The following is a 17,337-nucleotide window of genomic DNA, read 5'->3' as shown; positions in this document are numbered from 1 at the left end:
TTCCTTGTTTTGTGTTCACTTGCACATTTATGGTGCTTCTTTTGGAGAGGAAGCTTCTTTTTTCTTCAAACTTTTGTTGTTTTTTTTTCTATTGTTGCTGAGTTGCAGTTCTAGGGGAGCTTTTGATGAAAGATATAATATGGATTTTTAAGAGCAGAGTAACAGGATTTCTAGCATGTTAGGGAGCACAAAGGTTATTGTCTTACTTGATTGTAAATGATTGTTTTAAATTTCTAGGGCAATACTGATGAAATTTCTCCAGTAGACTCCAGGAAGATGACACTGTTTAATTCGTTGTTCTTCAGGAAAACCTTTTGTTTTTAGAATGTCTGTGTAAGTTTGATAGCATTAGAACAGGAGCTTTGGAGACAACTGCTGAGCTTCAGAGCTTTCAGTGTATTAAAGACTATACAATTCTATTTATTTCAGAATCAACCATATTTTGGCATTTTTGGGGGAAAAGAAACAGTCAGGTTTTCTTATTGAAAGCTTAGGCTATGAAAATTGCAAATCGAAATAAGTATGCATTTCACTCTTCCTCTTGAATTATGTGAGTTTGTAATCATTTATTTGTATCATACAATTGCAAATAGCTCTTGGTAGCTGTAGAATTGAGGAATGCTTTGGCACCATTCCATCCAAGCTCTTGGATGGGGCTCAGCAAAGAACTGAGTGTTTACTTGAGACACTGCTTCAGATCCATCCCTCTTTTGAACAAGGGAGTTATATATTACCTTGCTTCATTTTTACTCTTTGCCCGTCTCTGTGGATATTAAGAGCAGGATTCCACCATCAGGTTCCTGCCTGCATATAGCAGTGTGGTGGAACACAGGGAAAGCCATTCAAGAGCTCTGCTAGTCTTGTTGCACAGATGCTTTTCTGAGGCTAATGATTAAGCCCCAGTAGAAAAGGCAATATGCATTTTTTTTGTTTGAATACACACTTTATCAATTGAGGCAACATACTCCAATTCCAGGCATGTATCTAGAAAAACAGTAGGTGTGCAAGAACCCAGAGAAGAGCTCTTAGTGTACTGTAAAGTGCAAGCACAGATATTCAAGGGCAAAGACCTTTCCAGGTGAGCTTCAGATATCCATTTCAGCATTTAGGAAATATTTTCATTGTAACTGTGTATCACTGTGTTCTGTAAACTTAAATGGGGAAGAAGAAAGCACTGGGGTGTAGCTTTGTGATCACTGTCCTTCAATATGTAATCACTTAATTTTTGCATGTGGTCTCTTGAAAAGGTGGCAAGTGTACAGTTTAAACATAACTAGCCACTTCATTATGATTTGGAATTTATATGTAAATTTCTTGGCTTCCAAAATTTCTTGTTCAGTTTCTTCACTGATTTAACACCCTTCTCAATAGTCTCTGTCAGAGCAGAACATGAAAGATTGCTTTCCCCCTCCTGACTCTGGCCAAGGAATAAGAGGCAATAGACAGTGCTGGAGCAGTATATCTACCAGTATGAAAAAAAAATGAAAAAGAAAGCTGTTCTAAAATGTTATAAACCTTTCTTTGAGCATTTTCATCTTAGTAAACAGACCACTATATGAAATGAATTGTAATGATACTTCATTTGTTTATCTGCTCTGTGTTACTCATTAAAAGTGTTTAGTAGCCAGTATTTGAAATTTCTCTCCCTCTAAAGCACAGAATTTAAAGCTGTTACTCCAAGCTCATTTGCTGTGCTCCATACATGTTCGGAGCAGCAAGTTGATGTTTATCAGTGTGGAGTTCTTCTTGCCTTTGGCTCACCATAGTCCTTTGATGCCATAGTGAACACAGTACAGAAGAGTTGCCTGAAACTGAACTTCTGAAGATCTTCACCCTCTTTTTTGCCTCTGCCCATAATCCTGAAGAAGTGGAAAACTCCAACCAATGCAGACATAATGACCTGAGGCTTACAGCAGCTTTTGCACAAAGCATTTATTTAGGAAGTGGGTATTCTCTCTGGATTGAGACGTCTTTTTCTGTTCTGTTGTAAAAAGCCAGGTGTATTCACATTCCTCAGTTCTATCGATATAAATATTATGGTATCCCACAGTGGTAGGGAGGAGAGGAGAGATCCAACAGGCAGGAATTGTGCAGCAAGATTGATTTATTTAATTATTTTACAAACTCTTTTATAGACTTTTTTCTTCATAGTCTAATTGGACAAAGGATCAGCCACCCCCTGGGGTGATTGGCTAAAATCCTAAAACATCCATTGTCAAAATATTTTTCTACTGTACCATAAACAAAGCTCTGCAAGGTCGCAGGTGTTCATAGTTTTTAGAACTCTGCCACTATCTTCCTTGAGAGAGAAAAGTATCTCATGGCACTGGAAAGAAGCAAGAGAAATTCTTGCTAGCAGCAATATTGTATCCACATATAAATATTGTGCAGATGATTGCATTTCACAAGTAAGCTGTATCAGACTCCTCAAACTTGTTTATTTTGCACCTTGGTTTGTTCCAGTAATACTCTGAGCTGCTTTGCAGCTTTCCTTACATGTTTAAAACTTTCTTAGATTATAGGCTTCAGATGCAGGAATTCTACTTTGCTCCATATCTCAGATGTGAACTTAAGAATGAGTTAATTGGCTGATGAGTAGGGGCAGTCTTTCAGATGTGTTTTAATGACATCCTCATGCAGCAAGTAGTGGTATTTAGTTTTAAATTAAGTGGTTCTGTTTTCTCAGCATCCCCCACCTGTTTATATTCTTGGAATATGTTGCTTGCAGTATTGTACATAGTCTGCTATAGCAGTCATAATTGCTACTAGTGATGAAAATTGATTTGTGCAATCAGAAAACCATTATCTGCATTGTGACTGATAATGCTGCAGTGGCCAATATTTTAGAATTCTTCTGATGGCTGCTTTTTCAAAATGCTCTGGAGTCATGCAGTCACCAGGATTCCAGTTGCTTTATGCTGAATCTTATGTGAGCATTAAAAGAGAAGAAAAAAGCTCTTCGTGGTTCTCTCAAATATATTTTTTTCCAGGGTTTTTAAGGATTCAGTGTTTTGTCAGTCCCCCCTTGCCAATATACTAGATCAGGAGAAGTGCAGTATCCCTGTCTTACCACAGTGTGCAGAGATTTTAATAAGTTTTCTATTCTTTCACACTATCGGCTGCATTGATAAACCAAGCAGCTTGTTAATAGGAAATGCCAAGCTAGTAACTAACACATCTGGTTATTTAACACCTCATGGGAGATCTGGTAAGCCCATACTTCCCCCAAATGAAGTTCCATCTTCTAGATGGACCTGGGTCTTCTGGTGCTGGTTCCCTCAAGGTTTCTTTTCTTTAAGGCCTAATGTTTCCTTTCACTCTTTTTTTTTGGTTTTGTTTTTCCCTCTGGTCTTTTATAAAATTTTTTGTGGACTTACAAGTTTCTTATCTCTTGCTGTTTTCTTACCCTGTTTTCTGTTTCTTTTGAAGGAGCTAAATTCAACCTGCTATTGCTTCTATTTGGTTACTTTCTGCTGTGGGGAAACCAAGAGCAGAAGCAAAGGGGAATAACAGGAAGAAAGATGATAGCATCATCTAGTAGCAAAGACTTATGAAATATGCTCAGTATTTTTAGGGAAAAGTTTTGTGGGTTTTTTTGGTTTGTTTTTGTACTAGTTTGAAAACAAACCAGTGAGAGGCACCAAGTCAGAATAACAATTTAATGGAAATTAAAGAAAAGGAAAAGAAAGTAAAAGAAAACACTGACAGAGTCAAGATACAACCTGAGTCCCTATTAGGCAGGGTAGTGGTAGCAGTCTGGTGGAATGGTGGCTGCAATCCTCTGAAGTGGTGATCCTGTAGTAGAAGGGGTCTGCTCTTCCTCAGAAAGTCCAGCCGTGGCTGTGTAGCTCCTATCCTCTGGAAATCCAGTGGAGTCCCCCCTTTGGTGCTCAGAGTCCCAGTTACATCCACGATGGGATGCTTGGTTCCTCCCTCTGGGTGGAGCATCTCACAATGGGGTAATGAGTAATGAGGCCAAGTGTTGATTAGGCTCATTAACAGAAGATAGTCCGGAGGGAGTTATCTCTGAGTCATGCTGCAGGACAATGATGGGCCATTAACAGCAAGATAGTCTGGGGGGAGGAGGCAAGGAAACACTGCCCCACCTGATTTCCACAGCTCATGAGGATGGTAATAGAATACACCTCAACCCAGGACAGTTTTGTTTTCTTCATACTGTAAGATCTTATAGTTTTTTGACATTCCTTCAAATGAATGTATACTAGTAATATTTTGCTGGGCTGTTGCTAGGATTCAAGTATTAAAAGATGCCTCTGTCCAAATGAAGGTGCAAATGAGACCATATGCCAAAGTCAAGAGTATGGATTTAATACTAAATGTGAGGTACAGGAAGTCGTGGGGGGTGAAGAGAAAGAGAGATTAAGTAGAAAGAGAGTCACCACCACATGGGTCCTGCAGCATCCTGCTGGCCCTTTTTCTTCTGGTCTTCTCTGTGGTGGGGGTCCTAGAGTGTTCTTATGGAATCACCACTTTAGAGAGTCCAGGTCCCAGGTTTGCACAGAGTGCAGATGCATCCTACAGCTCAAGCTGCACGTGTATAAGGACTCGCTTCCTTTCTCAGTTTGCCATGGTGGGAATTCTTGTATATTGACACTGATCCTTCCTCATACTTTAAGGAAAATACTTACAAGTATATTATACAAGTAAGTATAATTTTCTTATAAGCAGTTTTACAAGCAAACAGTTAACGACTGATAAAAAGGTAAGTTGAGCATATGTCAGTAAGGCAGTCAGCAGCATGTAATAGGATTAGACCTGGTTTATACAGGTATATTGCTCTCCTCTCTTCATTCTTTTTGGACAATCTGCCAAGGCTTTGACATTTTCAGCAAGAAAAATTCTGGATGGAGGGAAGGTGATTGATTAATTACAGTCACAGTAAATGTACATTTACATGATGTATGTGAGTGGCTATTTAAGGTGAAAGCTCATAAATATCATTAAGTTTCATAATTAAAGGCAATCTCAGTCCATTCTCTTCGCTAATTCATGTGCTGTTAATAATGCCAAAAGTTATTAGCATTTTTAATTTTCCATCACCTAATATTCTAGCAGACTACATATCTACAAAAGTAGTGCTAAGGGTCATTAGAGCTATTCAAGGTATTTATTAACTTAAGAAATGCATAGAATTTATGAAATTCATCCTTCCTAGGCACCTGTGCAGCATAACTATTAATAAAACCGAAGCTTTTTGTTTATGAATCAATTCAATTCATAGCCAATCAAATCAGAGTAGGATAATGAGAAAATGAAAGCATCTTTAAACACCTTCTCCCCACCCCTCCCAGCTTCCTGGGCTTAACTTCAATCCTGGGTTCTCTACCCTGAGCAGGACGAGTGGACTGTTAATGTGGCTATGGTCAGTTCATCACATGGTAGTGGAAGGACTCCTCACACCCTTCCCCTGCTCCAGCATCCGTTTCCTCCCAGGGGAGGTGGTCCTGCATGGACTTCTCCAGCATGAGTCCTTCCCCCAGGCTGCAGTTTCTCACAAAATGCTCCCATGTGGGTCTGTTCCACACGGTGCAGTCCTTCAGGAACAGCATGCTGCAGTGTAGATTCCCCAAGGAGTCATGGGTCCTGCCAGTAAACCTTCTCCAGTGTGGGCTCCTCTCTCCATGGGGCCACAGGTCCTACTGGGTGAGACGGGGAGCTTCAGACAAAGTTGGTTAGAGGATCCATCCCACTGAGTCACGAGGTGCAGAGAGGGCCCCCTTCCTTTCTGAACTTCTCAGACAGGAGCTTTGGTGAGGCTAGATCTGATCTTAGCCCCAGACTGTCAGCACTTTAAGTAACCTTGTCCTACAGGATTAGAGATGGCAAATCAGATATATTTATATAAAATGAATTATTTATTATGACAAATGATTAGATAAAAGATTTTAATCAGAATTATTTACTACAGGATAAAAAGCTAAGACTGCTGGTACCATTTAGTATAGTGCACCATATCAAAGCAATTATATTAAAGCTAGCAAAAAGAAACAATTATTAAATAGAGATTGATGTAACTCACCTCACCAATGCCCATGGGCAGATCTCTTTCACTCAGCCTCGAGGAGTATTTTTGAAGGGGCATTCCCACTTCAAAGAAGGAAACTTTGTACACACACTCTAAGAAGGAATATGCTAAAAGAACCTACTATATGAAAGTGGACTGGACTGTTACAGTAGAAAGTGATTGACTGCCAGTCATATGTCTTCAGGTCATCTTAGGGACTTACCTGCCAAATTTTTGCCTCACTATCAGGATGTTAGTTTGGGATTGGTGAGACAGACTGGTTTTAGCTAAATTCAGTACCAAACCCAGCACATGATGCCCCGTCTCAGCCCATCACTGATAGCTTGCGAAACAGGGCGTTGTTTGAGTTGTTTGACCACATTCCAAGGGCAAAGATTCCTGCTACATCTGCCAGGAGTGTGGGCTTCCCACAGGGTTACAGCCTCCTTCAGGCATTCATCTCCTGTGACCTCGGGTTCTCCACAGGCTACAGGTGGGTTTCTGCTCACCCATGGATCTCCATGGGCTGCAGGGGGACTCACCATGGTCTGTACCATGGAATGGAGGAAAATCTCTGTTCTGGTGCTGGGGCACTTCCTCCCTCTCCTTCTGCACTCAGTGTCTGCAGGGCTGTTTCTCTCACATTTTCTTACTCTTCTTCAGCTGCAGTTGTGTGGTTTTTCTTCCTCCTTAACTGTTATTCCAGAGGCACTGCCACCACTGCTGATGGGTTTGGTCCTGTCCAGTGGTGGGTCTGTCTTGGAGCTAGCTGGCATTGGCTTTGTTGGACAGAGGGGAATCTTCTGGTGGCTTCTGACAGAAGCCCCTGCTGTAGCTTCCCCCCCTACCAAAACCTTGCCATGCAAACCCAGTCAGGGCCCCAGCTGACAGATGTAAAGCAAAGAAAGAGCTAAAATTAGAAGAGGTAAAAATAGAGGTTAGGAAGCTGTCTGATTGATCTTACAAGCAACACATTTATGCTGAATTCTGTCAGTTAGGTTTGCTGTGTTTGTTAGGTCAGACTGTGGCTCAGACAGAGTTCACAGAAAAGCAAAAGGTGTCATGCTGAAAAACATTCATTTATATTTTCTTTTTAAGTCTATAAAAAATTGACACGTCTTTAAAATTGGTTGATATGGTCAGGATGTTCAGATTTGTCCCTTGGCAGAAGGACCAGATCACTGTTTCAGCCTCAAGACAGGAAGACAAATCATTTATGAACTTTGAAGGTAATGTACTTAGAAGCTTATCAGAAATATTTAACTGTGTGATGCAGTTGGTGAAAGGACTTTTGACGTCATAGTGTTGCATCACAAAAATGAATTTTCTAGTGACTGTATTTCTGGGGGAATTCCATCCAGTTCCCTCTGTTGCCAGTGAATGAAGAGTTTGTCTGTACCATGGCAGAAAGGCGGGTCCTGTATTTGATTTCCCTTTTTCAGAATTGCCATGTGGACAAAGGTGAGGAGTGAGCTTGGGGCCGTACTTTACAGGATGCTGGCTTCACTGTACGAATGTGTTTGTTCATTAAAGGCTAGACAGCTGCTCTGACTGCCATGGGCTGAAAGCACTTTATGGGTAGTCAGTGATTATGTGAGTCAGATCATTGTGAGTTCCTGCTCTAGTTCATCCTGTGCTGTTTTTTAATGTGTCTGTTCTCATAATTGATAATGCCAATGATACTGAAAACATTCAGAAAACATCTAAATGCAGACAAAGAGCAAGAGATTAGTGCAGATATCTGATTCACCAACTAAAATACAAATTCTGTTAATTTGCTCTGCTTAAAAAGGAGTTGACATACTTAATTCATTACTACAAATCGATGAGATTAGTTTTTCAGGTGGTAAAGAAAATCTCTTGTATTGTTTGTTCTGAAAGGCATCTGAAAGACAATTCCCTGTATAGTTCATTAGGCATTGCATTTCAAACCCAGTCTTCAGTTGAAATTGTTTTCAGATTTTTACAGATTCCGCAATTTTACAAATTACTAACTGCATTTGAGTGTCAGACACTAAGTGAATTAAACTCCTAGAAGGTAGGAACATAAAGAGCATTAGAAAGATTAATAGAGCCTGCGTATATAGAAGTGCTTGGGGTTTTTTTCTGTCACTAAGAGCATTCACAGTAGCATCAAAGTATTCTAGACTTCTGGAAAGATATCCCTTTGTAAGACTGCCTAAAAGATGAATAAATATCACTGCACCTGTTAATAGATGTTTAAAAGAATATTAGAATATAAATTACTGTATAATCCAAGGCTCTGATCTGTCTCAATAAGCAGGTATTGATTTAATACAAGGATCATTTTGTGGCCATATGAGACCTATATTATTCTAGAGACTTTCCTTATCTTAAAATCTATGAATATAAGGATGGATTTCTGTGTTAAAGTATGTGGTTTCTGCTTCCAATTTGTAACTTTTTATGTCAGTAAGAGGAATCAGAAATATCTTGTTCAGTTCTGGTTCTTGAGAGTCAGAACAAAGGTAATGGCTGACTCAGTAGCCCATTGTTCACATATGGATAATGTCTAGTGAAGTCTTTTCCAGGCTGTGAATGGTATGCCAGTTTTGGAGCAGGTCTGTAAGTCTCTCTGGAGAAATGAGGTAGACCAAGTGACTTTACACGTGGGCAGGGAGTGCCCCTGGCTGGGGTAGAAGACAGCAGCACCGGTCTGAATTGATCTGCTCAAGCACTTCTAATTGCCAAGTAGAAACTAGGAGAGTGATTCACCTAATCCTTGATGTTCTCTTTTAGTAACTTCCAGAGAAAGGCAAAGTATAGTGTAAGCATTCTAGCCAGCTTGAGTTGTTGTATAGTGAGTTTTAATTCCTTCTCTAATCTGGTACAGTGACTCCTGTTAATCATGCTGTTGTTTGCTGTCTCATTTTAAGTGTGGAGTTAAAATATTATTATTAATAATAATAATAATGCTAAAAAAAGACCAATTCTCATAAATATTGTACTTTGTGTGTGAGAAATGCTGCCATGGTCTTTTGGTTTCATGTATTCTGTGTGTCTTCTGGCTACAGCCTGAGCAGCAGGGTCCCAGGAGGAAGAACATGCTGTTTCTTCAGTAGGTAGTGGCAGTAAGACTTTTCCTGGTTGCTGAAGTCATAGAATGAAAGGATGGTTTGGGTTGGAAGGGACCTTAAAGATCATCTAGTTCTAACTCTCCTGCCATGGGCGGGGACGCCTTCCACTAGACCAGGTTGCTCAGAGCCCCATCCAGCCTTGCCTTGAACATTTCCAGCCATGGGACATCCACAACTTCCCTAGGAAACTTCTTCTAGTAAGTCTGGAAGTATTCCAGAAAGAAGGAGAACATTTTGTAATTATGTGTGCTGTTGGACAAAGATGATTTGGCCATAGTGAAAAATTTATGTTGTAAATAAATTGTTCTGCAGTTCTACATTTTTTTTTTTTTTTTTTAATGTGTATCATCTAGACCACAAAGCAAACTGCAACTATTTTCGATGTTTGATGTTATCTCCTGAGTATGCATGAGAGAATAGTGTCAAGCAAGAAATTGAAATTTTCAAGTTTGCCTTTTTTTGTTTGTTTGTTTATTCTGCTTTGTGGTAATGTTGAGTAGGACTTGTACCTTGTCCCTCGGCATACTGATGTCTAAAATTACCTTTGGTAGTAAGATGCTTAGCATGTTTTAAATTGTCTTAATGTAGTACTGTCCTCAGAAAGGCACTTTTAGCTCAAGCATTTTTGAGATATTTGAGTCACAAGCTCAATACTAGAGTGAAATAGTGTCATAAACAGTATTAAAAAGAACAAGCTACTTGCACTGGTATGTGTTTCAGTATAAAACAAAACCACACAGCATCTTTCCAGAACCTTTTACTCTTTTCCTGACTCGTAATTCGTAGCTTGAAACATCAGATAGATCTATAGCTGCTAGAGCTATTCCTCTGTTGCCCTCACCATTCAGTGGAAATATTTTCAGTCTGTTTGTGCTCTTAGGCAGCTATAAAATGCTGAAGATGTCAGCACAGAAGTCTCTTTGCCCATCAACCACTACAGCTGTGATTTTACTGTAATTATAATATATGCACTTTAAGTATGGTATTTGTAAGCAAAGATAATGCATTGCCTATGGGAAAATTGTGTCAAAGGCTGGTGATAAACTACCTCTGTATTGCAGTACCAACAGCCATCTAACTTGTCGAAGGAGCAGGAAATATCCTCTGTAATTCTAGTCATATTTTCCAAGCTGGCTTTAGAGCAGCTTTCTTACTGTAAGGAGTTTCTAAACCAAACGAGTCTTCCATAAGTCTAACTGAAGGTATTTCTAGAACACTCATTGCTGGTGAATGCAAGTGTTATTTAAAATAGTGTTATGTAAGTCTTCATGGACTGAATTTTTAAATTGCTGTTTGGCTTTGAATTCTAAAAAGCTATTCCCTGCGTGCTACCTTGACGAGTTACTAAATTGTTATCCAGTACGTTAGACTGTCTAAATTTTGAAGACCTTGTGACTAGTACTAAGTGCCTCGTGATCTTTGAGTGTGTTTTTCCTCACAGCAGTCAGTAATCAGGATTTACTTCTATTCACATGTGCAGGCAAGAGCAGAGGGACATACTGAGTGAATTCCGTAGACTTTGTTTCTGACTTGGGGCTGGAGCAGAGATTTGAGCAGGTTTTCCCACTTGTCATGCTAGTTGCTTGCTTCCTTGACAGACCTTCCTCTTTCTTATCTAAAGGGCTTTTAGAAAGAGAAACAATATAAAGATGGAGTTAAAAAGAAATTGCAATGTATACACGATGTGATGATGGTACAAGCATTTCTTCTAGTAACTGTAGGCAGGTCAGGTTTCCACTGCTCTGTATCTCTTGCTGGTAACATTATCTTCCTGTTAAGAGGTATTTCCAAAGGTGTTTTCCAGGCCATGCTGTTACATAGAGGGCATCAGAATTTCAACAGCTTTGTCAGTTATTTGGCAGTGAACCATACAAACTGTCAGATGTGTGCAGATTACAATTAAAAGCATAGATATGGATTATGGTGGCTTCTTGAAGGCAAGAAGTGTTTTTGTAAATGTGTTAATCCTTTCCAGTTATAATACTGTATAGCCTTCTTAGCTTTTCATTAATTGACTGCCAGTGTTTTTATGGCACTATTCCCTGAATTATGGCAGTAAAGTCTGCTCATCACAGTGTCAGTCCAGCAAAACAGAAAAAAACATGGTACTCAAGCTCCATATTAAATTTGACTCTCATTGGGAGAGTCAAATTGCAAAGGTGTAGAAAATGCTACTGCAGTGCTTGAAAAAATCTCAAGGCTTTGGATACAGAGGGGCAGCTTCTGTAGTATATATGAAGGAGGGGATAGAGGTTGTAACTTATATTTTACTGTTCTGCCTGAAATGTTCTGAACTCTTCCTTTGGAAGAGGATTCTTTGAAGTTCTTCAGGGAAGTCAAACCACGTGAAATTGTGGTGCTTGTTGTTTGTGAAGCATCCTCATGAGTCATCTTTTCTAGGAATGGTTTTTAAAAGGCAGTGGGATAGATTACATTCTTTAAAATCATCAGACAATATCTAGTAGCTTGAGGAACAACTGGAATTTTGAAAAATTTTTCCCCATTGCATATCTATTTTGTAAGTTTATTCATCTGTCCTGTCTTGTAGCTTTGAAAGCTATTTAAAATGAAAAATTATATCCTAACACACTATTGGAGCTAAGGCCTTGACCTTATGGCATATTTAAAAGGAGAACTTGAATATAGTATTCCATTTTTTTAATATGTGATGACAGCCTTTAATTTTACAGAAAGAAGTAGAAATTAGTTTGGACAGTAGCAGGCTGTTTTTTTTCCAAATCAAAATCTTGTTGTATTACAAGTTCTTGTACAAAAAATATTTTAAAGTTGCTGAATAGTAGTAATACAGCTGTCTCTGAACAAAAATATTGAATTTTTTTAGCTGAAAATGGTCTTAAAAAGTAATTAAGATGATTTGTACCAATGGCATGTGTTTCCATGGTCTAGTGGTTAGAGAGGCTATCAAAAACTGTATCAGAAAACTGCCTTTAAAAGAATCAGGATGAGATACATTGGTTTGACTTCCATGATCAGGTCATTAAGTTAGGACTAAAGTTAAAAGCAATTTATTTGTTTCTCTGTCACATTAATATAGTAGTGATACATTCCAGGGTTAAATTTTGCTTGTGACTTTCTGCTTCCTCTGGAAACTGAAGTTGGAATATATTGCTGATGAGAACTTTAAGTCTTTTAGACATATCTCATGGGTACCTTTTGCTCTTGGGTTCAGGATTTTTTTAATATATCTGTTTCTTTCCCTCTGAATAATGAGGATTGAGGGTTTCTTTTTGTTTTGCTCTGTAATTAGAGGAACAGCACCCCCTGAAAATGTCCCTCTACAAATTCCTATCTTTTATGAGAACTAGGAAAAATCTTTCTGAGGCATTTCATAGGTGTGTCTTTTGGTACTTGTGTGGCACCTGAGGTTTCCCTTTGTAAATTTTTGCTTAGTGCTTTAGTGTTTGGCAGCAGGGTTGTTACGAAGTGCCTGCCTGCGCCTTCCATTCCTGCATTAGTTGAATTTTGATCCTATCTAGATTTTGTTTTCAAGCAATTGAATTGTTTCTACATAGTAAAAGATAAAGATGTTGTTCGTGTAGTGACACTTCTGACATGGTACTGCTTACAAATATTCTTGCTCTGGATGTGGTGTTCACTGTTTTGGTGGTATCAGAGTTTGAATAAAAATTGCAGGCAGTTGCCTCAGATATTCTGTACTTTAATCTCAGTTACTTGAAACCATACTTGGAGTAGGTGTTCTAATTTCTCACTTTCCCCAGTACTTATATATATATATATATATATATATATATATATATAATCAGACAATAAAAAAGCTGAAATGGTTAATCCTGACATTATTTTTGTGTACTGGTAGGTGATTTCTTGTTGATGTTAAAAGCCCTAGCACTTTGAAATGGTTTATTTCTTCTGTGGTTGTGACCTTGCCTGTTTAAATTCAGCTCCATTTGAAAAGAATGCACAACCATCAGTCTACAGGGATAGCACTTAGTAGAAATAAAGAGAAAACATAGTTGTCAAGCAAGTGGCTTGATGCAAATGCATTTAGTTAAAGGTGTTGCTGTGGCCTCCAGTCATCCAAATGTTGTCCTGAATAATTTTTGAACAAATTAGACTGTTTTTTGCATACACCCTCATGGCAGCTTCATTAATTATAACTGCACTAAAATAGTTGTATGCTGGTAAGAGTTTTTAATTTAGTTTTCTTATATGACATGTTAATAAAAATCCTACTCTGTAGTATATTTATTGGAGTGTTGCAGTATTATAAATTAAGTAATACTTCAACTGATTCTTGTAGCTAGCTCTTCAGTGAGACACACTGGGCTTCCTAGCAGAGAAGCTTGAACCTGACACCACCTGAGCAGTAAATTGACTAGGTCGCATGGTAGCAGGCTAAGGATTAAGATTTCTTAAGATAAAGTAAAATATCCTTCTATCTTAGATACATTTTTTGAGTCTTAAATCACATACCATTTAATAGGGGTGATTTAATTTAAATTTAATTTTAATTATGGTGCAGCCAGAAGCATTTGAAGAACAAAAGAGCACAGGTCTCCTGTGTACAAGGTGCTTCCAAAGAAAAAATGGTTGGAAGCACAGTCTGTCTCAGATATTTCAGATGGGTTTTGTAATTTGAATTTATAGTTTTCTTTCCATGTCTCTTCAAGGAGACTAAAAAGCAACCTTGTGATTTTTTTTTTTCAATTCAGCACATTTGTACTAGCCCATCGTATCTGTCAGATTTCACATTGATTTCTAGGACTATACTCACTATTTTCTTTCAACAAGTCAGAGTAAACATTGTTTCCATTAAAGTGGCACCTTTATTTTATGGAACTGGCCTGTTTAGAAAAAATGTGCTAAACTTAAAACAGCTTGTGACAAAGCCATGAGAAATTTGTTCGATCCTAAAGATGCCTACAAGTATTTAAAGATGCCTACAACTGAATAAGTGCATGCTCTACAAATTAACATTTATAATTAGGATTTATTGTAAAAGCCAATAATTATTCAGGTAATCCACTAAGAACAATTGAGCCTAGTCTTCTTTTGAGCATCATCTAAACAAGGATTAAGGTAGGGCACTACAGACAACAATTTTTTTGAATTGTACACACAAAACAACACTACCTGAATAATCACAGAGCAAAACCAAGTAGATGGTAGATTCTCTCTGAGCAATAACGTGGTCAGTTTGATATATCCACAAATATGAGTACTTGGTCTTCACTTGATTTTAGAAGTTTAGATTGGACATTTGATCATCTGTGTGTAGTATCTGATAGCTGATGTGCCTGTTTTAACACTTAAGACCAGCAGATTAAAACAAATATGCCTGTTTCCCCTGAACCAATCATAACTGGAAATCAGCTGCTTTCTGCTCATGATTTACATAGTGAATGTTGATTACTGATGGAAAGATGTCAATTCATTTAATTAAGAGTGAGTTGGTAGATACTGAGCTAATCTTCTTACATAAGATTGCTGCTGACCATCTCCATAGGAGTGCTGGGCCATGCAGTAGTGTTAAGAAAGCTCAACTGTTCCTGAAGGTAACTGAAGGGGTTATTGCATATTCTTCTGTATTGGTCCATAGGGGATCCCATCCTACTGTGGTTCTGGGCAATCTCAGATAGGGTAAAACTTTCTATAAAAAGATATTTTGTTTGTTGTAAATTATGCTTATTTCTGGTTGGAAGTACTCTTGGAGAAATGGGCATGCTGATTCCAATTGGAATGGACAATAAACTTAGTTTTGTTCCTTACGTGTGAGCTCATGTACCTAACCAGTCTTTCAGCCCTTCCAGTGTAGCCTACTGGATTTTCTTTTGTATACTTTCATTAAATACAACTACCTGACTGTAGGAAAACATCTAATTGGTGTAGCTGTGCAGACATTCTCTAAGTACCTGAAATATGATATAGTAAATCACTGCTCTTATTAACAGACTAAACAGAAAGTAGTTGAGTTTAAAAGAGGACCAGGTAATTAAAAGCAATAAAGAAATCTTCAAAATGTCAGATGCCAACATTATTATTGTTAAATGGGCAAGCAAATTAGTAATGATAATTCTGGAGAGGTTAGTGAAATTTTTGATTAAAGCTGCAAAAGTATGAAAGGGGTCAGTTTATGTGCAGCTCACATTTTCTTAGCCAGTTAATTTCATTTAACATCAGAAAAATTCTTCTGGTAAGTGTACAGAGGGAATGTCAGGCTTCCATATGGCATCTGTGAGGAACTAGTCTGCTGTTCATAGACTGTCATTTTTGGAAGAGTGTGGACCTCTCTTGACCCTCTCTCTAATGCCTGGTACAATTCTAGCAATCCCAGCTTGTGCATGCATTGAACAATTCCATGTAATTCTCTGTTTTTGAAAATGAGAAGAGCCATGAGCATTGTCTCTTTCACAAACATATATGACCTGCTGCAAAAGCATATCACAGAATGGCCTAAATTGGATGAGCCCCATCAAAATCATGCAGTTCCAACGCCCCTTGCCATGGACAGGACACCACCTTTCACTAGACCAGGTTGCTCAGAGCCCCATCCAACCTGGCCTTGAACACTTCCAAGGATGAGGCATCCACAGCTTCTCTGTGAAGTTCGTTCCAGTTCGTCACCACCCTCACAGGAAGGAATTTTTCCTAATACTTAGTCTAAATCTGCCCTCTTTCAGTTTGAAGTCATTCTTCCTTGTCCTGCATACTCTTGCCAAAAGACCCTCTCCAGCTCTTGTAGGCCCCCTTCAGGTACTGGAAGACTGCAGAGGTTTATCCAAAGCCTTCTTTTTTCCAGGCTGAACAATCCCAATTCTCTCAGCCTTTCCTTATAGTAGAGGTTCTCCATCCCTCTGATCATCTCAGTGTCCCTCCTCTGGACTCGCTCCAACAGCTCCATGTCCTCCCTGTGCTGGGACCCCAGAGCTGGATGCAGCACTGCAGGTGGGGTCTCACCAGAGCAGAGCAGAGGGGCAGAATCCCCTCCCTGGCCCTGCTGCCCACGCTGCTTTGGATGCAGCCCAGGACACCTCTGGCTTTCTGGGCTGTGAGGGCACATTGTGAAGGAATGCAAATACATATATAATAATCTTCTCTCAAATATATATATGTATACACACACACACACGCACATATGTATATATGTGTGTATATATATGAGTTGCAATATGAATAGGGTACAGGGAGTTGAACATATACATGGTATAACAGTGTTCCTGTGCTTAAATCACCATTTCAGAAAAATTAAAAAAATCAGCATCCTCTCAGTGTTGGAAAGGTTCCAGAATTAACTGCTGTCAACTATATTTTGTACAAATGTGCTGTGATGACTCTTATTTTTTCCTGTAAAATGGCAGTATTGCCCATCTGTGTAATTACTCTCTTTAGGCCATTCATTTAACTCTTTTATACCTTTTGGGGAAAGCAGGGCTCTAAGACTGAAACCTCTTCAGACTTATCACAACATACGCAATACATTGATTCTTGCCATTCTACCTATTTTGGAAAGAAAATAAGAGTCATAAATAAGGTACCTGCAAGTGGAACATTTTGGGAAACTTCCATTTCAGGTTTTTCTTTATTCTGCCTCATTTTAATGAGCCACATTTGTTCAAATTCAGAGGTGTCAGTGGTGCAGCAGCAAGAACATTTTGGTGCAGCAGTTCTTGTATGTCATGTAGTCACTGACTGTATTTAGCATGCAGGAGGTTTATTGTTTTTCACTTCTCATTCTTTCCAAAAGCTATGGTGTATAATTTGGTGCATCTTCATTTTCAAATAAGTGTTCTTTAACACTGGGAAAGTGGCTGCAGCCGTGCATTATGCAAGCCATATCAAAAGCATTGAATAGATGGAAAAGGCAAGGAGGAATAGGAAAAGAAGAACAAATTTGACAAACTGCTTGTCCAAAACTCCAGGAAGATTCTATATTGGAATTCTAAATATTTCACATTTGCAAAATAAAATTAATGGATCTTCAAAATACAGTACATCGCATGTCTGTGATAAAATGGATTTAATGTTTTAGCAATGAAACACAAACAGCAAAGCTAGAACTAAAATAGCTTTCCAATATTTGCATTTCTTCTTATGTTAATTGTTTTGTGGTAGTTCTCAATTTATCAGAACACATCTTTAATCATTTTACTTGCTTTTTATGCTGTTTATGCATATCCAGCATTTTGTCAGCATGTGTTTACAGTCTGTTTGTTATAGGAAATATATAGTCAA

General features: G+C 38.5%; 1 protein-coding gene across 2 annotated transcripts in view; it reads left to right on the top strand.

The window, feature by feature from the left end:
- The window catches only part of DDX10 (DEAD-box helicase 10), a 160,136-nt gene that overhangs the window by 119,814 nt on the left and 22,985 nt on the right, over positions 1–17,337 (top strand). Inside the window, exon 18 of one of the 2 annotated variants that reach the window (XR_011150737.1) lies at positions 238–1,539. The exons of the other annotated variant lie outside the window; for it this stretch is intronic. The gene's annotated coding sequence lies outside the window, so the exon portion shown is untranslated. Of the gene's footprint in view, positions 1–237; positions 1,540–17,337 lie in introns of those variants that run through there. 2 annotated transcript variants of the gene reach the window in all.

This window comes from Aphelocoma coerulescens, chromosome 1, assembly GCF_041296385.1.
Source record: "Aphelocoma coerulescens isolate FSJ_1873_10779 chromosome 1, UR_Acoe_1.0, whole genome shotgun sequence".
In the NCBI taxonomy this organism is placed as follows: domain Eukaryota; kingdom Metazoa; phylum Chordata; class Aves; order Passeriformes; family Corvidae; genus Aphelocoma; species Aphelocoma coerulescens.
The sequence above is the reverse complement of the archived record's forward strand: the minus strand, read 5'-3'. Positions and strand labels throughout refer to the sequence as shown.